The 21,794-nt window shown below is 34.7% G+C and overlaps 1 protein-coding gene across 1 annotated transcript in view; it reads right to left on the bottom strand.

Annotated features, from left to right (window-relative positions):
- Window positions 1–21,794, bottom strand: part of Sh3gl2 (SH3 domain containing GRB2 like 2, endophilin A1) — a 215,753-nt gene that overhangs the window by 117,413 nt on the left and 76,546 nt on the right. The gene's annotated exons all lie outside the window — the stretch shown is intronic.

The following is a 21,794-nucleotide window of genomic DNA, read 5'->3' as shown; positions in this document are numbered from 1 at the left end:
AAGCCTTAAATGCAAAAGAATTAAAAGAGGCATCATTAGGTTTGGATGTGAGGTGTCCCCCCAGATCTTTTGTGTTAATGAAGGAATGTTCACAATGCATACATGACAGATATGCATAGGGGCTCCTTTTCTTGATGAATTCAGTCACCCTATTCACTAATCTGATCATAATGAGCTTTGGTCAAGGAGCTTAGAATTCGGCTGCCTATGCTGTTGTAGTCCTTGCTCAATCAATTATTTATACCTCAGGCATCTTAACATTAAGCAAGTGGTACACACATCTGATGACAAGTGTTCAGTTGCTTGGAAACCAAGATTTTCAAATTTTCCTTCTCAGTTCTCAATTTTAACTATTGCCAAACCACAAACTTCAATATATGTATCACCTTAATTGACTACATAATGGGCAAATTTAGCATACACATTTTCAAGATCTTTAAATAACAGTATTTATCTCACATACCACAGTAGATTTAGGTCAAAATAAAACATCAGGTTGCCAAGGTCAGTTTCCAATTAAGTCTCATGTGACATATGAGGCTCCAACATTAGTCACTAGGCAACTCCCTGTCAATTCCATAATAAACCGGATTAATTTACTGATATAGTTTCAATTCAGTCAAGATATGCATACAATCTGTGATGAGGTAACACAATTGTCATGAGACAAGATAAACACCTAAAAAAATACTAATTCAACCAAAAGTTTTATTATTTCAAGGCAACCAAGTTGTAATTGGCAGCTATAAAGGCCATTATTAAGTTTATAAAACTAAATTTCAGCTTTAACTCTCAGTTTCACTACAGTTAATTATGTAAAGAACAGAGACACAGAGATGCAAATGTTATTCAATGAATTCTGAAGTCAAGGGCTTTTTGTTAATCGAATATAGGATCTTAGAAAATATTAAGTTTTTCTAAATAAGATACTCCCTTTCCCTGCCTTGAAAATATAGTTGAAGATAAGGAATCTGATGAATAAATGAAGGATTCAATAAATAGAAGATTTAAAACTGGAGTTTTCTGTCTCCTTTCAGATCTATGACTTAAATATCAAACTTTCTTGTGTTGCAACAGAAATGATCACTCCTATCTTATAAACATCAATAGAATACCAAACATAATGCCCAGCAATATTCCCTGAGATAACTTGTGCTTCCATTTCATTAATACAGACCAGTGATTTTTTCCAAGTGTGGTCCCCAGACCAATGCCTCAGCCTGGCCTGGAATTGTAGAAATGCAATCAGTCCCCTCCCAGGCCTGCTGAATTGGAATCTCTATGGGTGGGGCCTAGTCATCTGTGTTTTAACAAGGAGGTGATTCTGTCACCCACTGAAGTTTGAGAGTCATTAATATATATGAAAATTCCATTGTTTCAAATAGATTTAAAAAGGAACAGAAGAGAAATAATTCTATAACATTGTTTTCTTAAAAATTTTCTCTGATATAAGCGGGGTGACTCAAAGTGGGGTAGAGAGGGACAGTATGGGAGGAAGATTATTTCTAGATAGGGAAGAGGGGTGGGAGGGAAAGGGAGGGGGAAGGGGAATAGCAAAGAGGGTGGAAGGTGATGGTCATCATTATACAAAATACATGTATGAAGATTTGAATTTGGTGTCAACATACCTTATAACAAACAGAGATATGATAAATTGTGGTATATATGTGTATTAACAATTGTAATGCAAAAAAAGAGTACATGTATAATGGCAAAATTTGGCGTGAAAATACTTTATATAGGGAGTTACAAAAAATTGTGCTGTAAATGGGTAATAATGAGTGTAATGCATTCCACCATTGTCATGCATGTAAATAAATAAATAAACAAATGGAAAATTCAGAAAAGGTACAAAATGTGCAGCATACTAAAATGATAATTTGCCAAGGTAAATCACACTAAACCTAGTCATAGTAGAAGTTAGAAAAGCAGAGAAAATACTATTTGATGATCTATTTGTAATTTAATAAACAGTGTAAATTAGACAAAAGCATGTTGGTATAATGCTATTGTTTCTCCCCATTCAAGCTTGAAAAATACCTAAAAACAAAAGCAATCAGGGGATATTAGTCCACCAGATATGAAAACATACTAAAAAGCTTCTATAATTAAAACAGTTTCTCAGTTTCTTATACAAACAAAACATGCAATTATCACCCAACTCAGCAATCACTCTCATGGGCATTTATTCTAGAAAAATCTTGTATATAAATTATCAGAGCAGATTTATAAGTAAAAAAACTAGAAATATTCCCACTGTCCTTCAACAGGTGAATGGTTAAACAAATTCACACACACAATGAACATATGTGAAATAGTATTTATGAGGTTACTTTTTGATCTGCTTCTGTTATGACAAGATTTCAATTATCAGTAGCAAGTAGACAAGCTTGGGACTTAATCAGGAATGAACAATACAACAACTTGTATGAATTTCTAAGACATTATGCTGAGAAAAGGAGGGGAAAGCCAATCCCCAAAGGTTACATAGTATTATAAAAGGCAAATTATAGAATTAAAGTGACAAAATTACAGAAATGGAGAACAAATTAGTGGCTGGCAGAGAGGGTGAGAGAGGAGGTAGGTGTGGTTATAAAAAGGCAACGTGAGTACCCCTGTGTGATAAAACTGTGCTGCATGCTGACTGTGGTGGTGAACACAGGAACGTACACATGTTATACAATGGCTAAAACACACACACAAAAATACAATGAGTTCAAGAAAATGGAAAATAATCTGATTGTTGTAAATAAATTTTGGTTTTGATATTATACTACAGTTTTGCAAGATGCTACCATAAGGGAAAACTGGGCAAAGGACACAGGAATCTCTATTATTTCTCACAACTATATGACAGTCTGAACTTGTACAAAATCAAAATTTCAACTTAAAAGTATAGGGATCTGGGGATGTAGCTCAGTGAAAGCATGCTCCCTTAGTGTGTGAGTGGCCCTGGGTTCAATTATCAGTACCACAAAAAAATAATAAAGTATGGTATTGGTACATAAACAGATCAACAAACAAACTAGAAAAATCCAGAAATGGACTTACTTACATGAAAACTGTGTATCATCTAAATAGTACATAAAATCACTGAACAAAATGGACATTTAATAAATGGTTCAAAGGCTAGGTTTGTACCTCAGTAGCAGAGCATTTTTTTTATCATGTTCGAGGCCCTGGGTTCAATACCCAGAACTGAAAAAATAAAATTAAAAAAATAAATGGTTCTGATTCAATAGGCATTGATTGGGGTGGGGGAGATACTCTTATTAAAGAAAAACATGTATGAATTCTAAGTATAGGAAAACACTTCCTTTGACTCAGAATCCAAATAAGACAGACTGACAGATTTGTTCATGTACAAGGAAATCTTTATTGGTAAAAGTTATAAAATTAGAAGCAAATTCAAAAGACAAATGGCAAACCCATACATTTATGAATAATTTACTTTTAGCAACAAATGTAATATGAAAATTTCAGCAAATGGTGATGGGATAACTGGTGAAGGACTGAAGCTAGATGACTACTTCATACCTTATACAAAATTTATCTCAAAATAGATGAAAGACCCAAATATAAAACTATAAGAAAATAGACATAAATCTTTGTCAACTTGAATTAAACAACAGCATTTGCATATGACACCAAACCACCTTCACCACTACAAAAACACCCTAGTAAGTTGTACTTCATCATAATTCAAAATCTTGGTGCTTCAAAGAATCTTACTTAACAAGTTTTTGAAAAATATTCTGGCAGAGCCTCAAAAGGTTAGACACAAATTTACAGTGTGACTTGGCTGATTCTCCTCACGTAAATCCAGTAGAAATGAAAATTTTTGTCTACACAAAAACACATACACAATTGTTCATAGAGGCATCACTGGTGATACCCAAAAAAGTAGAAACAATCCAAATGTCTGTTCACAGATGAGAAAATGTTTTGTATCCATACAATGGAATATTATTCTGCCACAAAAAGGAATGATGTACTAATATGTCTATAACATAGATGAACCTTGAAAACATTATGCTAATTAAAAGAATCCAGGCACAAAAAATAGGTAAATCCATACAATCAGAAAGATTAGTGACTGATAGGCTATTTAAAGGGTAGGGAGAATGGCCACCAGTGGGCCTAAGGTTTCTATTTATGGTAATAAAATGTTCTGAACTGGATGGTGGTGATGGTTGCATAACTTTGTGAATTTAATTAAAAAACAATAACAGAATTGTACCCTTTTAATAGATGGATTTTATGACATATGAATTATGTCCTCATCAATAAAGGACAAATAAAAAACCATGAGAAAAAATTTGTACTACATATCACAGCTAAAGAGCTATTATCACTAAAGTATCAAGAATGTTTCAAATGGAGGGGAAAGAGATTTTAAAAATTCAAAAAAACAACCAAAAGGCACAGATAGACAATTTACAAAAAGGATCTAAAAATGGTATTCAATCATATGAAAATATGTTCACATTAACACATAATAAAATAAAAGCAAATTAAAACTATATCACAATACCATTCTCATCTTTCAGATTAGTAAAACTTAAAAACATTTGATAACACAGTTTATTAAGAATGCTATGAAGAAATGGGTCTTCTCTTACTGATGAGAACTGAAGTTGGTACAGTCTGTATGGACAGGAATATGACAATATCTATCAAATTCACTTTTCTGTTTACCTTTTGACCTAGTGATCCCACTTCTAGGAATTTTTCCTAAATATACACTTCCAACATTATGAACGTATGGGAGTGTATGTGTGTGTGTGTACACATACACAAGTTTATCCACTGCAGCAACATTTTTAGTTGCAAAATACTGGAAACAATCTAAATGCTGATGGCTACATAAGCTACCTGATGTCCAATACTTGGAAACTATTAAAAAAACGAGGTCAATCTCTATGAACTGACATGTAAACACCCAGAATATACTGTCAAATAGGGAAAAAGGCAAAGCACTCTTGCACATGTGCTCATTCACTCACTCTCTCACACACATACACATACACACACACTTCATGTTACCTTTATGTGTGAAAGAATGGGAAAAATATAATTTACAAAAAGATCTGAAAATGGTATTTAATCATGTGAAAAAATATGTTCAAGTTAACACATAATAAAATAAAAGCTAATTAAATATAAGAAAAAATTTTGTATTCATACAATGGGTTTATTTTTGCAAAAGAAATATAAGGAGGATAAATCAGAAACTAATAACAAGAACTAAGGTGAAAACTGGGTAGGAAGAACTGGAGTCATGGCATTTCTGGGTACATCTTAGTCTTGAAACCACATTACTTTATATAACCAATAAGTAAAATCAGCAAGCATGGGTGGGAGGATGCTACAACAGAATACAACATAGGGCTGTATGTGGCTCCGTGGAAGAGTGCTTGCCTTGAATGTGTGGCCCTGGGTTTGATTCTCAGCACCACAAATAAATTTAAAAAAATAAAAGTTCATCAATGACTAAAATAAATAAATAAATGAAATAAAATAAAAAGAATATAACATAAACATAAGAACCTAACTATTGCAGATAAAGAACATAATCACATCAAAGAGATGGATAAAAGGAACTAACCCAAATCATTTGATGTGGTACTTTGGACTGTACTCTCAGTATTAGATAAAAAGAACCATAAACAATATTGAACTGTAGTTAGTAGGTTTCTTTTCACAGTAGTACAGGCAAGAAATTCTAAAAATATGTTTGTTTAATTGAACAAGTAAGTAAGTATACTGAGAATAATAAAGGCCACCTTCTCACAGATGGTAAGTTTAGTTACAAACATGGAAAGAAGTACTAGTGTGAACCCTGTGGAATGGAACTGAAACTAAAGGTGTTAGGAAGAAGCCACACTTTGAACAGATGGATAGATCAATGGAAAAATGAATGGACATGTATTTATTTGTGTACTTTTTTCTTTTTCCCTGGCTTTAACCTCAAAGAGGGTCTAAAAGTTATGGCAGTCTTATAGCAAAGGGCACCCCAGCACCACGATCTAAATACCATTCCTGGCTAAAAAGAACCAGAGTTCCTTGCAGAACCCAACTGCTTCTAGGAACACAGCAGAAAGAGAAGCCCGGAATATAATAATGTGCCTGAAAGAAAGGCAATGCGGAAAGACTGACAGTGGCATGTCAAAGAAGGAGCCACCTTGGGGAGGATCCCACTGGCCAAGTTTGGAAGTTTGTACATTAAAATAAATATTAATGATAATGGTTTATAATCCAATGAATAAGAAATTCTGAGTCTGTAACAAATGTAAATGAGTAAGTTAAGAACTAAGCAAACAAATACAACTTGAGAGAAATCTGTGAATATATGTTGTATATGGTAAATTTGCCTGTTGTCCTCAAAAACACTAATGTCATGAAAGAGAAAAGTAAGGATGAAGACTGGATTCAGATTAAAAGAAACAAAAGAGATATGAAAATTAAATACAACATAATATAGAAAGGTCCTGGACCCAAAGGGAGAAATTCTATATAAACATCATTATTGGGACAATAAACAAAATTCAAATTCAGACTGAACTAATTTTAAATTCATTGATTTTTATCACAGAAGTTATATAAGAAAACATTCTAGTTCCTATGATATATCCACTGAAACAGTTTCAGGTTAGTCTATGACCCTCAAATGATTCAGGGAAAAATATGTATGTAAAGAGAGAAGAGCTAATAATAAAGCCAAAGAAAGCAAACAGTGAAACAGTGATGAATCTGGGTAAGAAGCACACCTGGAAGTTTTTTATGCTACTGGAATTTTTGTATTTGACATCTTTTTTTTTAAATTGGTTGCTCAAAACATTACAATGACCTTGACATATCATATATCATACATTTGATTCAAATGGGGTATGAATTCTTATTTTTACCACGTGTACAGATTGTAGGATCACATTGGTTATACAGCCATGTTTATACATACTGCCATACTAGTGCCTGTTGCATGCTGCTGCCTTTCCTATGAAAAAAAGTCATGCAAAAACTGTCATTTTCTTTAAAATACAATTGAAGCAAAAAAAAAAAACACATTTTTTTCAAGCCAAGGAAATCTTCTGAAACCTTGCATTATGTTTTAAATAAATGAAATGTCACTATGCTCTTTTACAGCTGAGGAAATTAAAGGGGGGAAAAAAGAAGATGAGGTAAGAAAGAAACATTATTTGTATAAGTGTTTGGAAAATATTCTGATTTCTTACAAAAAGCACTCCTGAATTTTCTATACAATTGTGTATTTCTGTCAATCAGAGAGACAATATCATTTTCCTAGTTGAACATTAATACATTTTAACATATAATATATTTAAATGCAAAACTTTTGTCTTTTTCAAAATTTCTTAACTTTCTCACCACCATGTGAAATCAAGATTTATGCCTTCATTTCTGAAAAGCAACAAACTAAGTCAAAGAGATGTAAAACTGTGAGTATATCTCAGAGTGAATAATTCAAAACAAGTTAAGAATTGAAGATTCCAGAAGTCTGATCCAGTGTCCATATTACAACTACCCTGGCTTGACTTTCTCATCAACATATATCTGGATATTATATATATTAAGAGAAATAATAATGGGAAGCACACTTTGTTAATATATTCATGGTAATGCATTTTTATCCAAAGGAAATTAGGAAAAATAATTTCCATATTTTAATCAGAGATTTAAGCCTAACAGTAAACCTAACAGCTGTGCCTTTACAGCTAGTAATTTAATTTAGCTACACTCAATGAAAGCTTGTGTTAAGAAAAAAAAATTAAAAACCATTTATAAAGCACAATTTTTTTAAACTTTTTTCTCTGATTCACTATTTTTCTCCCTCAGCATTTTTTAAATTTAAACTGACACTGGTGGTAAAATAATCAAGAGATAATGATTAGAAAAGTGTCCCTCTCCATACCCAAGAAGTAATAATAATTTCACTAATGAAGCAGCAAGTTTTTTAGTTATTCCAATAGATATTCTTCAATTTCATCTTAAGAGGTTCATTTTTACCCTTTTTTTTTTTTGCTATGATTTTAGTTCCTAACTCAAGTTCAGTCACTTGCAGCAACTTCACTGTTATTACAGAGCCACACACAGTAAAGCTACAGTAGTGATACCTGGATTACATTGTGGAACACCGGATTCACCTCAGTTTTGACATCTAAAGGATGGATCATTAATAAGAGCCATTAATAAGAATATGATTAGCAAGTAGCTATGAAATATCAGATTAGCATCACAGAACAATAGCACATCTAGATTTCAGAACCCCGAGTTGGTTGTGTCTTTTGATTTATTTCATTCCCAAATTAATAGTCCTTTGATTCAAAAAATTATGAAAATATAGATATATTTTTGTGATATTAAATCAGTGTATGTGTTAAAATTTAATTCCAACAGATGGAATGTATAATGTCCAAACCAGTAGAAGGAAAATAATGAAAATTTTTTGAATAAAAAGAGATTAAAGCAGCAAAATAAATAAATAGTAAAGAAGAAAAGTTAATTTAAAATGGAAGAAAAAACTATAGATATAGGATATGAATAACAACATACAATCATCACAGTGTTCTGTTCTATACTCAAATTAACAGCTGAGATCAAATCTGAGTGGTTTTTTAATGCCAGCAATATGCTATTTAAAAGAGACATCTAAAATAGAATGGCTCTTTGTTCCAGTTATTACTAAATACTGATCTTGAAGAGAAGATCACATTTATGTATTTTTTTACACCAACAGAATCCTAGCTATTAACAGTTTTTCCTAAAGAGAACTAGTCTAGAAGGGGGGGGGAAGCCCCAAAATGTGATAACTTTCTCCATAATATGAGGGGTAAAGGCATGTAGCTTTGTTAAGACATATAGCCTACAGCGATTTTTTTTTTTTTTGGTCACTTAACAGGGAACTCCTTTCTTTTCCACTAGAAAATATTTTCCCCAAGGGGTTTATTAAGAAAAGATTTGGCCAAAGAACAGAAAGCATATAACTTTATATGTGTCACTACAAAATGTGAAATCAGGTTGTTAACATGCCAAAAGAGTGTCAAACACTTAGATCTGTATCTGAGTGAAAGAGAAGCTAAATTTCAGAGTCCCAGCCCAATGAATGCACCCTGAGACCAAACTGGAGGTCTGGTGTCCATACTTGCTTGGTAGTTGTGAGGAAGATGAAAGAAGACATACCCAAGGAGCAATAATAATTTCCCAAAACCCCAAGAAGTCACGGTGACATACTGTGTTACTAAATTTATGGGAAGTCATAGGATCAGAACACATTCTACTGCCTGAAGCCAAATATTCTCCCCTACAGCCTCTTTGCATTTGTTGTATCTTTAGACAGAATAAAGAGAGGCAACCATTCATTTTCTACAAGCAGCCTGCAAATATCTCAAGACCTAATCTCACCCACAGATTAACTCATCTTTTCTCTAGGCATACCATGCTGAGTACTCTGGGTCATAATAGGCCAGTCCACTGTGAAAAAATCATACAAGGAGGCTAAACATCCCACTGTCAGCAACTGATAGAACTACAAGATAGAAATCATCAAGGAGATGGAAGACATGTAAAGCACATCAACCATGTGGGTCTACTTAACATCTATAGAGCACATCACCCTATAACAGAATGCACATTCTCATCAAGGATCATGGAATAGTCACCAAAATACATCACAATCTAGCCATAAGCAAACCTCAGCAATTTAAAAGAATAAAATGACAGAGTTTATACTCTAACCATAGTGGAATCAAACCAGAAATTAACTAAAGCCAATAGGAAAGTCATCTCAATGTAATAATCCCAACAAACCCATGAGAGAAATATCACAACACCGACCATTTAATGAAAACAAGACTTAAAAAGGTGTGTTAGATAATCATTAAGTGTTAAAGCCAAATTTATATTCAGAACTGTCTGACTGCAAAGTTTATACTTTCCACTATATCATGCTACCTCTTTGACAACAGAACTTCCAATCCAGCAGTCTCCAAAACTTTCAATCACACCTATTAAGTTTTTAAGTTAATTTTGCACCCCCAATGCCTCCAGTGTTGTTTTTATTCATGTACAATCATCCTGCTAGGCAAGTCAACAAAAAACTTACTTTGAAAAGTTGCTTATCTAAATAAGGGGAAGTCCTAATATTTTCTATATGTGACATGGTGATGGCTCTGAACACACATTGAGAGTAAACATTGCAACTAAAAGCCTAGCTCTTTTTTTCTACCTACTCTTAAGATTTTTTCCTTCCCTACCTTTACTGGTGCCACTGATTTCAAACATAAATTACAGCCTTGCACACTGATATCTGTTCAATTATGGCGCATTGCTCCATTTTTGTCAAAATATCTTTCCATCCTCAGGCTGTCATCCATCCTATGAGTCTCCCTCTCAGTTTCACAGAGCTGCTACATTGAGGCCTGCCCTAGGAACTTTATCCTGATAACAACAAAAATTTCAACAGCACAGGAATCAGTTTATCAGATTATAATAACCTATAACTTTGAAGATTGCTTTTATAATCCATACTTGACTATTTTATTTGTAATATCTCACAAATGAAATATTTTCAAGTGTGGTACTTAATCACTTTGCAAACAAGTTCACCACGAGAAGAAATCCTGAGAATGAGCTAATCCAAACTCTGAAATGTCCCTAGGAAAACAGTGAGATTCAGGAATTAAGTGGTTCTCTCTGGTCACATGGCCATCAGAGACAAAAATGGGGTATCAAACAGCTATTTTGTTTGATATTTCGGGTCTGAAATCTCCTGGATTTAAACTTTCCCTTTACTACATCATCAGTGGCATTGACAGGAAAGAAAAAAGGAAGGAAATATTTAAAGAGCTCTATTGCGTGCCCAGTGCTGGATGCTTTTTTTTTTTAATGAAAAATCTCATTTACTGACAAAACAATAAATGTCTACAGGCTCAGTTAGATAAGAAAAGCAAATGAAGAGGTAAGATTCAGACAGCAGGGAGCCACCATATGTGGAAAAGTGAATGCATCCCACCCAGAAAAGCTGCCAGAGGTGGGGGCCAAGGCTGCTCATCTTCTCATTTCTGAAAACCACATTATTACAGTGAAATGTATCACTGAACAAATTCAACGGAGCGCTGACCAAAGAAACTACATCTCCACGGCAATTTCACTCTTGTGAAGGGCATTTGCTACACATCCTCTCATTAAATCTTATCATAGCCATAGTTTTAATGAATGAGGCAACTGTCACTCAGAGAAAAAAAAGTTGTCCACAAAGCTAACAGCAGGTAGAGTTATAATGCAAGACTATCTAATTAATACCTCCATTACCCTTTTCTATTTCTCCCACTAATAGTTTTCCACAAGCAGCCTGAAAATATCTCAAGACCTAATCTCACCAACACATTAACTCCTCTTTTCTCTAGGACATACCATGATGAGGACCCTGGGTCATACAAGGCCAGTCCACTGTGAAAAAATCATATAAGGAGGCTAACACCCACTTCAGCTCCTTTCTTGCTCAGAGGAAAATAATTTCCCAACTGAATTTTAATTTAGGTGTTCAGTGATTTAATCCATTACCCCTCCAGGGACAACTCCATGGATTCCTAAAGATGAACAAATTGACCCAAAGGACTCGTTTCCCATGGTGGATGCTCTGGTATTTGACAGGGCAAGTGGTGGTAATCTCTGGCGATAGCTTGGAAGAACTCTAGCACATCCTTCCCATCATTTCCCACAGCATCCCAACTAATAAGTACACTGCAAAAACACTTGCTTTACAAATGTCACTTAAAGCCACCTTCAAATAAATACTCAGTTCAAGTTAAAAAACCACTATGTGAACATCTCAGTGTTCATGAATGAGTCGCATTACATATGCCTAGCATTATGAATGGCCTATACAGCAGACATTTAATAAGAAATATTATTTGTTACTGTTCTTATTAATTCCTATTCTAAGTCTATTTTTACACACCCAATGCAATGACCTAGTGAAATTCAGATGATATTTTCACCAGCTTTTAGTCCCCAAAGAGAGGGCATATAAAATGTCACTACAAGAAATCAAACAAATAGAAACATTATAATTCACTACTAATATGGGGAATCAAACAGCTATTTTGTTTGCTTTAGTTATCTAAGCAAAATAGATCTGAATTTTACTTTTTTCTGTAAAAGGAAAAAGCACTTAGAGAAAACTGGTGCTGACACTACACAGACCTCACAGAGAACAAAAGCGTTTTCTCCTTTCAGCATCTGAGGTGACAGCAGCAGACATTCCAGACACAGATTTTTAATTAATAATTTTGCATGACTGTCAAAAAGACAGTATCTTAATCAGTGTTCATTAAATAGAGTATCTACAAACAGAAAATATATAGCCTGAATACCAGAAAGAGGCACTTCCAACAATTCAGCCTTAAGCACGAGTGAACAGGGAGTGCCTGCTTGCCTTCTACTTCCTACTTGCAATCATGTAATCCAATTCTAGACGATCATCCACAACAGCTGTTTAAGAACATACAATTTTTATTAAGCCATCAAAATCCCAATGGAATCTTAATATTCAAAACACTGTAGAATGAGTACCATGAAAACCTTCCACCAGGTTAACGGAGAGGTTGGGTCAACCTCCTCTTCTCTAAGAGTGGTCACTAAAATGACAGCCAAAGTTACCTGTATGGGTCAGATACTGTTTCAAGGGCTTTGCATATTTTAGTTCATTTAATCCTCATGATTACCCTATGTGAGAGCAACTATTGTTATCCCTCTTTAACAGTCCAAACATAATTAAGTAACTAGCCCCAAATTATTTAATGATTGCCAAGAACGTTAACCGATTGTATACATGTCTACCATGTTTACAAAGCTCATTCAAACACATTATCCCATTTTGTCTTCTTCATAACTGCCTTTGGAGGCAGGTATTTTTACTACTGACCCTAATTCATAAATGAGAAAACAGACTCACCTACAGGTCAAGTAATCACAGGGGCTGACATCAGAATCCAAAGAAACCACAGAAGCCAACTGTCTTTAATATCAGAGAGTGCTTTGGTTACTTTACACTTCAAACATTTATGTACCACTCAATATTTTTTTCTTTTCTTGAAAGTCATTAAATGAATTGAGTTTTTCAGTCTTTACCATAAGAAGTTAAAAGAGGGACATATTTGGTTTTTACTTCTATTTTCCTTAACTAAATTGTGTACTATTTAACTTATCAGTGATCCAACATATTCTTCAAGTAAAGAAAAAAAATCCATTGAAAAATCTTTATCAGCAAGCATAAAATATGTTCAAATATGTTTCTCAAGAGAGCTGAACATAATTTAAATAGCTAACACTAGAAGTTATTACTTTTCATGACTAATAGCATGGATATAACTATGATAAAAGATACCAATCACAGGTATATACTTCAACAATTTATTATCTGTTATTGACTACTTGTGATGTTTATATTGCAAATACAACACATAATTTTTACCAATACATCAGAGGCAAGGTTATCCTTGTCACTGCAATCTACAAAGCAATGTTATAGAATTATCTCTTTTTTTAATTTATGGAATTCTCAATATCTGCCGTTAGTGAAAAACTTTAATTTTCAACCAACAGGACATTTCATAAGGCCAGTAGTCACTCAACTGACTTTATGACATGTCAGTCAATTATCTGAAGAATATTACATAGTACAGAAGATTAACATGTCCTCTAATGTAACTACATGATTAACTTTCTTATTATAAACCGGTCCATCAAAATGATTTTTAGAATGTTCCAAAAAAAATTCATGAAATTGATATGGAAAACAGTACTGCCTAAGTAATAAATTATTTTTAGAAAGCCCATCAAAGATTTCTAAACAGTTTTAGCTCCTTACTCCAAAAAGTGAAACCGCACTTCTCAGTTCTGCAACCACTTTGCACTCTGGGCAAGAGCAACAGGAAAGGGAGGGAGAGAGTGTGGCTTTGCACTTTAACCACATTTCTCCTCCAACCCCTCACCCTCTTTTTAATCAGAGTTTCTTAAAATTTCTCTTTGAAATATCATCACAACGAGTTTTTATTTTGCATTCTATTTTTTAACTGAAGACAAATCACAGAAATTTTGAGTTCAGCTGGCACTGTATTCCAGCAGATACCACATTAAAAGAAATTATAGTTAATGCATGTATGTATGTAACAACAAAGGCCACCATCCATACAACTAGAATACCCCTCAAAAAAATGGGAAAATAAATTTTTAAAATAATAGCTCTTTATTTTAAAAAAAGAATTGGAAAAGGAATTGCAGTTAATGACCATAAAAATCATGCAACTGAAGCTTTTGGGTGGGACAGAAGAACCATTTATTCAAATAATTCAAACTTATTTTTGAGACTTTTTTTATTATCTTAGCCACAGACATTACTCATTTCATTTTCTCACCTTAAGTTATGATATAAGCACTGATCATAAAGGGAACAAAATTACCATTAAATTATCATCATTAGAATTAGTATGAAACAGTTCATCTGCTCATAAATTAAGGTAAATATTACCTCAAAGCCACTGCTGAACTTTATAAAGTATTAATATAATATTGGATTGCAGCTGAATTAAGCTGAGCTTATAACTGAGTATCTGAAAATACTACAAACCAATTTGCAGTTTCACATGTTGGACATGCACACTTTCAGACCTGGTCAGAGCACACACAGGCATTTTTATATGGCCGCTAAACCAAAACTGTATTTGAATAAAAGCATCTTACTGGAAACCAGCACATATCCATACTTCTCTCCATAAAAGATTTCAAGACACCAACACAGAATTTAAGAGATGAGCCAACCACCAAGTGTTTAATCCTGATTTAAAATGGCCAGGTTGGGCTTTAAAAACACTTTTCTTCCAGGTCAAGAAATGCACATCCCTATGAAAGGCAGCCTGGGTCCACCTCTGCTCTCTTCCCCAGATACAGCAGGCTGGGACTGACTCAGGAGGGGTTCTGGCTGAAGGCAAGCACATGGGATGGAGTGGTGACCACAGACTATACTCATCACATAAGTTCAAATCACTCAAAAACAAAGCATGGGGCTAGAAGACCAGAGGAGAAGAAAGGACAGCAACTACCTTAGCCCATGTGTAAAACAAAGAAAAAAAAAATGCTGCAGGCACAGGTTCAAAACACTTATATTTTAAAGTGATACATTTAAATAAATAAATAAATCCCTTGAGGTAACTCTGGCTATTCAGACTCAACTTACAAGGTACATAAAATATCCTGTGAAATAGTAAGTCGGTGTTGTATATTTTAGTAGAATGGACTCAGTGCATATCAGTACCTCCCAAGCTGTAAGATTAGGGAGGCAGCCCAGAGAAAACAGTAAAACACCCGATCATGTCACTAGGGGTCAAGTGTAGGGAAGCAGGGGAAAGCCTGCAGTGAAGCTCAGTGGCCATCCTTCCACAGCTCCTTGAGACAGCAAGTGCTGTGAGAATTAAGAAAGACAAGATAATGAAATTTCAAAAGAAATTACAGTCTTCTGACATACTGGATTATCACTTTTCACTTTTCCAATCATGGACCCTGGCTTGACACCTCTTGGGTGTACAAACCATTTCTAGAGGGAAAGGAAAATGTATGCCTATCCAACTCCTCCTCATCACCTCCCTCTGGTGAGGGATTTTTCATAGAACAGCACAGAACAGTGAGATATATGAATATCTGCAGAACATTGAACCAAGTCCATGTTTTTTTCTTCCAGGACCTAGTTAATCTTCCCACAGAGCTCCTATCACAACCTCCATGTGCATCATGATGGTCAGTAAGGTAAGAATTTAGATGGAAAATGTGTTACTTTTCTTTTTTATTATTACCTCACTTCCTCTATACACTGCAGTCTAATCTCCTGCAGTAGAGTATCATACTTTTGTCACATAATAATATATTATTGTTCCCTTCAGTTTACTATTTCTTGTTCACACTAGCTACTGGTTAATACAGTGATGATTAAATTAATTTTACCTACATCTTTATTTTCATACATTTCTCTTTCACAATGTCTTCTTATGACACCTATTACTTTCATCATTAAATTCTATCCATTCCAAGCCCTAAGCTATGCTTTTGGATTAGCCTTACTGACAGGCATGCTGGCTCAGGGACAGGGTTCTATAAATAAATCAAGCCTCAGTTGTCTAGCCAAGAGGCAGATCATATCTACTGCTACATTTTCAATGAGGACTGATCCATTCATTTGGTTAACAAAGCTTCACTGAATACAAGGAAAAACTACAGCAGACCCCTTCTCTCTAGGAGTGCAGTTATTCAGCGGCAACAGTGCAGAAACCCATAATAGTAACATGTTATAATAAAGACATATTAAAAAATACATAAACATGAGATAGAGAAAGGGTGGCTCATTCTTCAGTAGCACAGCAGAGGTCAGCAAGTAGCATCCAGGGAAGTATTAACATTTTCCTCCTCTGACTAGGAAGAGGATTCTCATTTGACTCTCAATCCTTGGCCCTTCCGCAGCCTGTGAATCTCTCCTTGGTATAACACTCTCTAGAAGCTAGCTGCTAATTAGAATCCAGAGTAAAGTCAAAGCTTAAAATGCGAAATAAATAATGACAGAAGGCTGCTATGGAAATATACTGCACAACTTTTCTCAACATTAAAAAAAATCTTTCTAGTCATTTCCTTGTTATAAATTTGATCTTTTTTACCCATTTGAATCCAGATCATCATGAGCCCTCCATGTCAGCCTCCTGTGAATGTCCCCATGAATATTCACAAAGGAAGTATCTGTTGTCTTCTTTTGTAAGACAACCCAATTCAACCACCCTTGAAATGAACTGCTAGCACCCTTCAGGCTTCCCCTAGTTAAGTTCCTCTGAGCAAAGGTCATTTCAGCACATGGGTCTTTCCTCAAGCCCTGTCACTCAGCACGGCCCAGGGATGTGCCCTCTCCAACAGCATGACTCCTGCAATCATGGCCTGGAGCATCCAGAAGCTGGCAAGGGGCTGCAACTTGCTGCTGCCACCTTCAGTCAGCCTCTCTCTAGTCCTGCTGGGAAATGAGTACGGTGTCTACCTACACCTCAGGAACTCAGTGAGAATACCACGGATGGTGGATGGTGCCCACCCTGGAGGGCAAGACACAGAAACAACCCGGTGACTGAGAATGTCCTTTCTTCCTACCTGAGACACCTAACTTACTTCAAGTTAATTTTCTCATATAATCACACAGGTTTGCTCCAGAGAAGGCCTTATTTCTCTCTTAGAGAAAGGCTAAGTGGTTCTCAATCTCAGCCACCAGTGAGAAAATAATATGAAAACATGTTTCTCCAGCACAGCTCTCCGAATGGTCAGGATGTATTCTTATTTTTACTATTTTTAACACAATTCATTTTTAACACAATGGATTCTGTTCTCTGATGTCTTGCGTAGATCTTCATACTCTATATCTCTGTTCCTTGATCTGTAATGAACTATCCTATAATGACAGATAATGAAAATCAACCGGATTTTCTTGGTTTTTTTTTTCTATCAAAGTTTTCTAGTCCCAGGCAGACATAATAACCAAAGAAAGGTATATGAGTCCAGAATACAAGAGACTAGGTAAGTTATATGGATCACAAATTTATTTTTTCACAGTTCTAGTTGAGAAGTCCAAATTCAAGGCATCAGTAGGTTCATTTGGTGAGTGCTGCATCCTGGGGCAAGGGGAGGGAACTCTGCATCCTTGCCCAGTAGAAGGTGGAAAACAGAGAAGAACAAGCTCAAAGTCCATCTTACTTATGTATATAAGTATGTATTCACTCATCTGTTCATTCGTTCATACTGGGGATTGACCTCGGGATACTTTACCACTGAGCTACATCCCCAGCCCTTTTTATATTCACTTCATTTTTTTGAGCTAGGGCTTCACTGTGTAGCTCAGGTTAGCTTCAAATTTAACAATTCTCCTGCCTCAGCCTCCCAAGTCTCTGGGATTATCATGTGCTGCCACCACCTGCCAGAAGTCTGTCTTATAAAAGTCTTAACCCTGTTCATGAAAAGAGGGGCCTTCACAGCCTCATCACCCCTTAAAGGCCCACCTCTTAATATGATCACATTGGCAAAACTCGAATCTAGGAGGAGACACATTCAAACCGCAGCAGCAGGTCAAAGTTCTAGGGGATTAAACATGAGTTCAGAGAAGCCTGAGGCCTCTGAGGGGCACAAACACCACTGGTGAGAGAAGGCAGCTCCAACAGCCTAGCTAGTGTTGGAGCATGGAGATAGACAAAGATTCCAGAGAGTGCCCAGAAGAGGGAGAAGGAGATTCAATGTAGGAGATGTGGAGGCTAGAGGAGTGGGACAAGGAGTCTCAAAAGAATAGAGAAAAACACATGGATTAAAAAAAAAAAAAAGGACTGAACAAATAATCCCCCCAATTTTTCCAGAACTGAGGAAAACAAAGAATAACATCTGATTTAAAGAGTTTCCACAGGAAGGGAGAAAGGAAGAAATCAAAGCAATCAAGGAATAAAACAGGTATAGTAATTAGAAAACATAAAATCATATGGCAAAAACAAGCCTGGTAGAACAGAAATCACAATTAAAGTAAATGAATGAAACGTACTACCAATAGATTTCTCAAATTGAATCTTATTTTATTTATTTTATTTATCTATCTATCTATTTATTTTTTTAATGTTATTGGGGATTGAAACTAAGGCCTCATGTATACAAGGAAAGCACTCTATTATTGAGCCACTCCTCAATCCTAGGATTTCTTAAAAAATCATGACTCAAACAGTCAACATGAAAGCATGAAAGATATTTTGTAAGAAACTCAAAGAAAGCCAGTGAGGCAATTTTATTATCAGACAATAGAATGTAAAACCAAAAACATCATCAGGAACAGATGGGCCAGGCACAATGGCACATGCCTGTTATTCCAGCAACTCAGGAGGCTGTGGCAGAAGGATCACAAGTTTGAGGCCAGCCTCAGAAACTTAGCAAGACCCTGTCTAAAATATAAAATGGAAAGGGGTAGAGATGTAGCTCAATAGTAGAGCACCCCTGGGTTCACTTCCCCAGGTAAGAAAAAAAGAACAAACAGAATTTATGTACTTGTAAAAGGAACTGTGTCTGAAACAAAAATATAACACTCACAGAGGGATGTGTACCTAAAAATGTGACCACAAAATGTAAAAATAAATAACAGATCTTCTAGAATAAATAAACTATTTTCATTGGATAATTTACTATGCTCCCCAGAGAAACACAAGATTTAAATAAATGTTTTATTGGATATAATATGAAGACACTCCTCTCAGAAATGAGGATGTAAATATCCTACTTATAGTGATGTACTTCAAATGATTTCTTTAGAATTTTAGAAAAACAACCTATTTTTATTCTTAGCATTCATGAACCTGGTCATTCACAGACCCAAAGGGAAATCTCTAAAGTTATTTAAAACATGAATCAGATTATGTTCTTATTTCAATATAATAAAGGCAGGAACAAATAATAAAAGGTAAATAGAAGATATTCTATAATCTGAAATCTAAAAAACTAGATATGTACTATGTAAAAATAATGCCCAATAATGACTTACAAAAGAAATAATAAGAGAAACTACAAAATCCTTAAAGCATGATGAGAAGGAATGCCAAACTTTATGAGATACATCTAAAACCATAAGAATTTAAATGTTTCCCAGCAAATAATGACTAAAATAATAAGCCATTAACTTAAGTAAATACTCACCAAGAGAAGAATTAGAAATGAGAATTCAGGGAATAAAAACAAAGGTAGATATCAGAGAACAGGAAAACCAATTAACTGAATTGATTACTAAACCACCAAGTAGAGCTTAGACAGACTAATAGTTTAGAATAGCCTCAGGCAGGATTTCAGGGCAGGAGAAAGGGATCACTGCCTCACACCATTTAAGACTGGATAAAACTGGGGACTCAGATTGCATCTCAGAGGAAGAGTGCTCACCTAGCATGCATGAGGCACTGGGTTTGATCCTCAGCACCACATAAAAATAAAATAAAGGTTCAAAAAATTATTAATTTTTTAAAAAAAGAGATTGGATAAAACTATGGAAGTAATGAGTGAGAAACATTCTTAGAAATTTAAAACAAGTGAAATAATAAAATGAAAGGATGCTGGAAATATCAAAATGGCACCTTTAAAGTGCTGATAGGAAAAACAATCACCTTAGAATTGTTTACCCAGCAGTAAATCCTCGAATACTATGGCAAAATGAAGACTTCTTTAAGAAAATAAAAGCTGAAAGAATTCATTACCCACAGACTGCTAGAAATCAAACAAAGAAATCCAGCCAATAAGGTAACAGAGAACATTAATAGGAGAGTTTAGCCAAGTTATCAGGGACACAACCAATATACATCAAATCAATACAATTTTTCTGTATTATAATAACCAATCAGGAAAATATGGCACTAAGCAAAAATAAAAACAAAAAATAATCCTTCAGGCATGGCAAAAAAAAAATGTATCTAGGAATTAACCTGTTAAAGACTGCACAAAATTCTCAATGGAAACTTAAAATCTTAAAGGACATTTTAAAATCTCTGAATAAATACAGAAGATGCTTATGGACAGAATAAATTAACATTTTAAAAATGCCAATGATCCCTAAAATTAATTTATATCTCCAGAGCATTTCCTATAATATCTCATCAGGAATTTGATGGTGCTTGAAAGTTAATTCTAAAAATGTGCATGGGAGGGGGAATTAATAGCTGAGACAGTATTTGAAGAAAATAAAGCCAAAGTTAGAAGGGGCTTATCCTGCCAGATATTATGTTACAGTAATTAAGAACAGTTAAAAGAAGTATCAAGAAGCAAAGTCAAGAAACAGAATGCATGTTCTACTTCCTTCTCATACACTTACACAACACATGCACATATGCACCCATGCACATATGGGCACATGCATACAGAAAAGGGGTGAACCAGAGAAAATGTCTGAGGTCAGTTACAGATGTCAGAATTCAGGCCTGAGGGAAGTCATGGTTCTATAACTAGGACATCAGGGTGACCAGAGAAGGGACTCTGTAATGGACACCCCTAACACGGGAGTGTAAGACTCAAACACTCTAAAAGAAAGAAGCACCATAAGGAATCTAACATATTAATAATATTTCCAAACAAGAGAGAATATTCCATGGATTCAGGACTTCTTTATCTTTCATGTTGCTATTTACTTGTGATTTTACAAAAATATGCTTCAGTTCATTGGCCATGAAAACATCAAGTGAATCTCACCTCCAATACTCTTCAACCAATCTGTAAGAGCAACATGATTATTAAGGTCTGAGGAAAATGTGGGCCATTTTCCACTGTACATTTCAAATTGTCACAAGATGTCATTTATACCTAGTTTAAGTAAAATCCTGGAACTGATCACACTGTAGTTATTATGTATTAATATATAACACCTGAAATATTCTATAACTAAGTTGAGAATATAAATGAAAATAACATCATCAACTGTTGTTTTTAGTTTAACTTCTTATCAGAGTTGGTATGATATCAACTTTACTCTCTCCAGGGAAAATGTCCTTGTCAGTATATTAGAGATATATGGAATATTAAATAAAAACTGGTGGTTATGAAGATTTTTATTTTATATTAAATCATGAGCACTATTCTACATTTTTCTATATAGAACATCAGGACATATTAAATACCATTTTGGTACAACAAACCTGTCAAAACTATTAACTATGATTTCTCTTCTTAATTTCTGTCGCAACAGATGTATAACAAAT

Source organism: Urocitellus parryii, chromosome 4, assembly GCF_045843805.1.
Source record: "Urocitellus parryii isolate mUroPar1 chromosome 4, mUroPar1.hap1, whole genome shotgun sequence".
In the NCBI taxonomy this organism is placed as follows: domain Eukaryota; kingdom Metazoa; phylum Chordata; class Mammalia; order Rodentia; family Sciuridae; genus Urocitellus; species Urocitellus parryii.
Note: the sequence above shows the minus strand (reverse complement) of the source record. Positions and strands in the feature narration are given on the sequence as shown.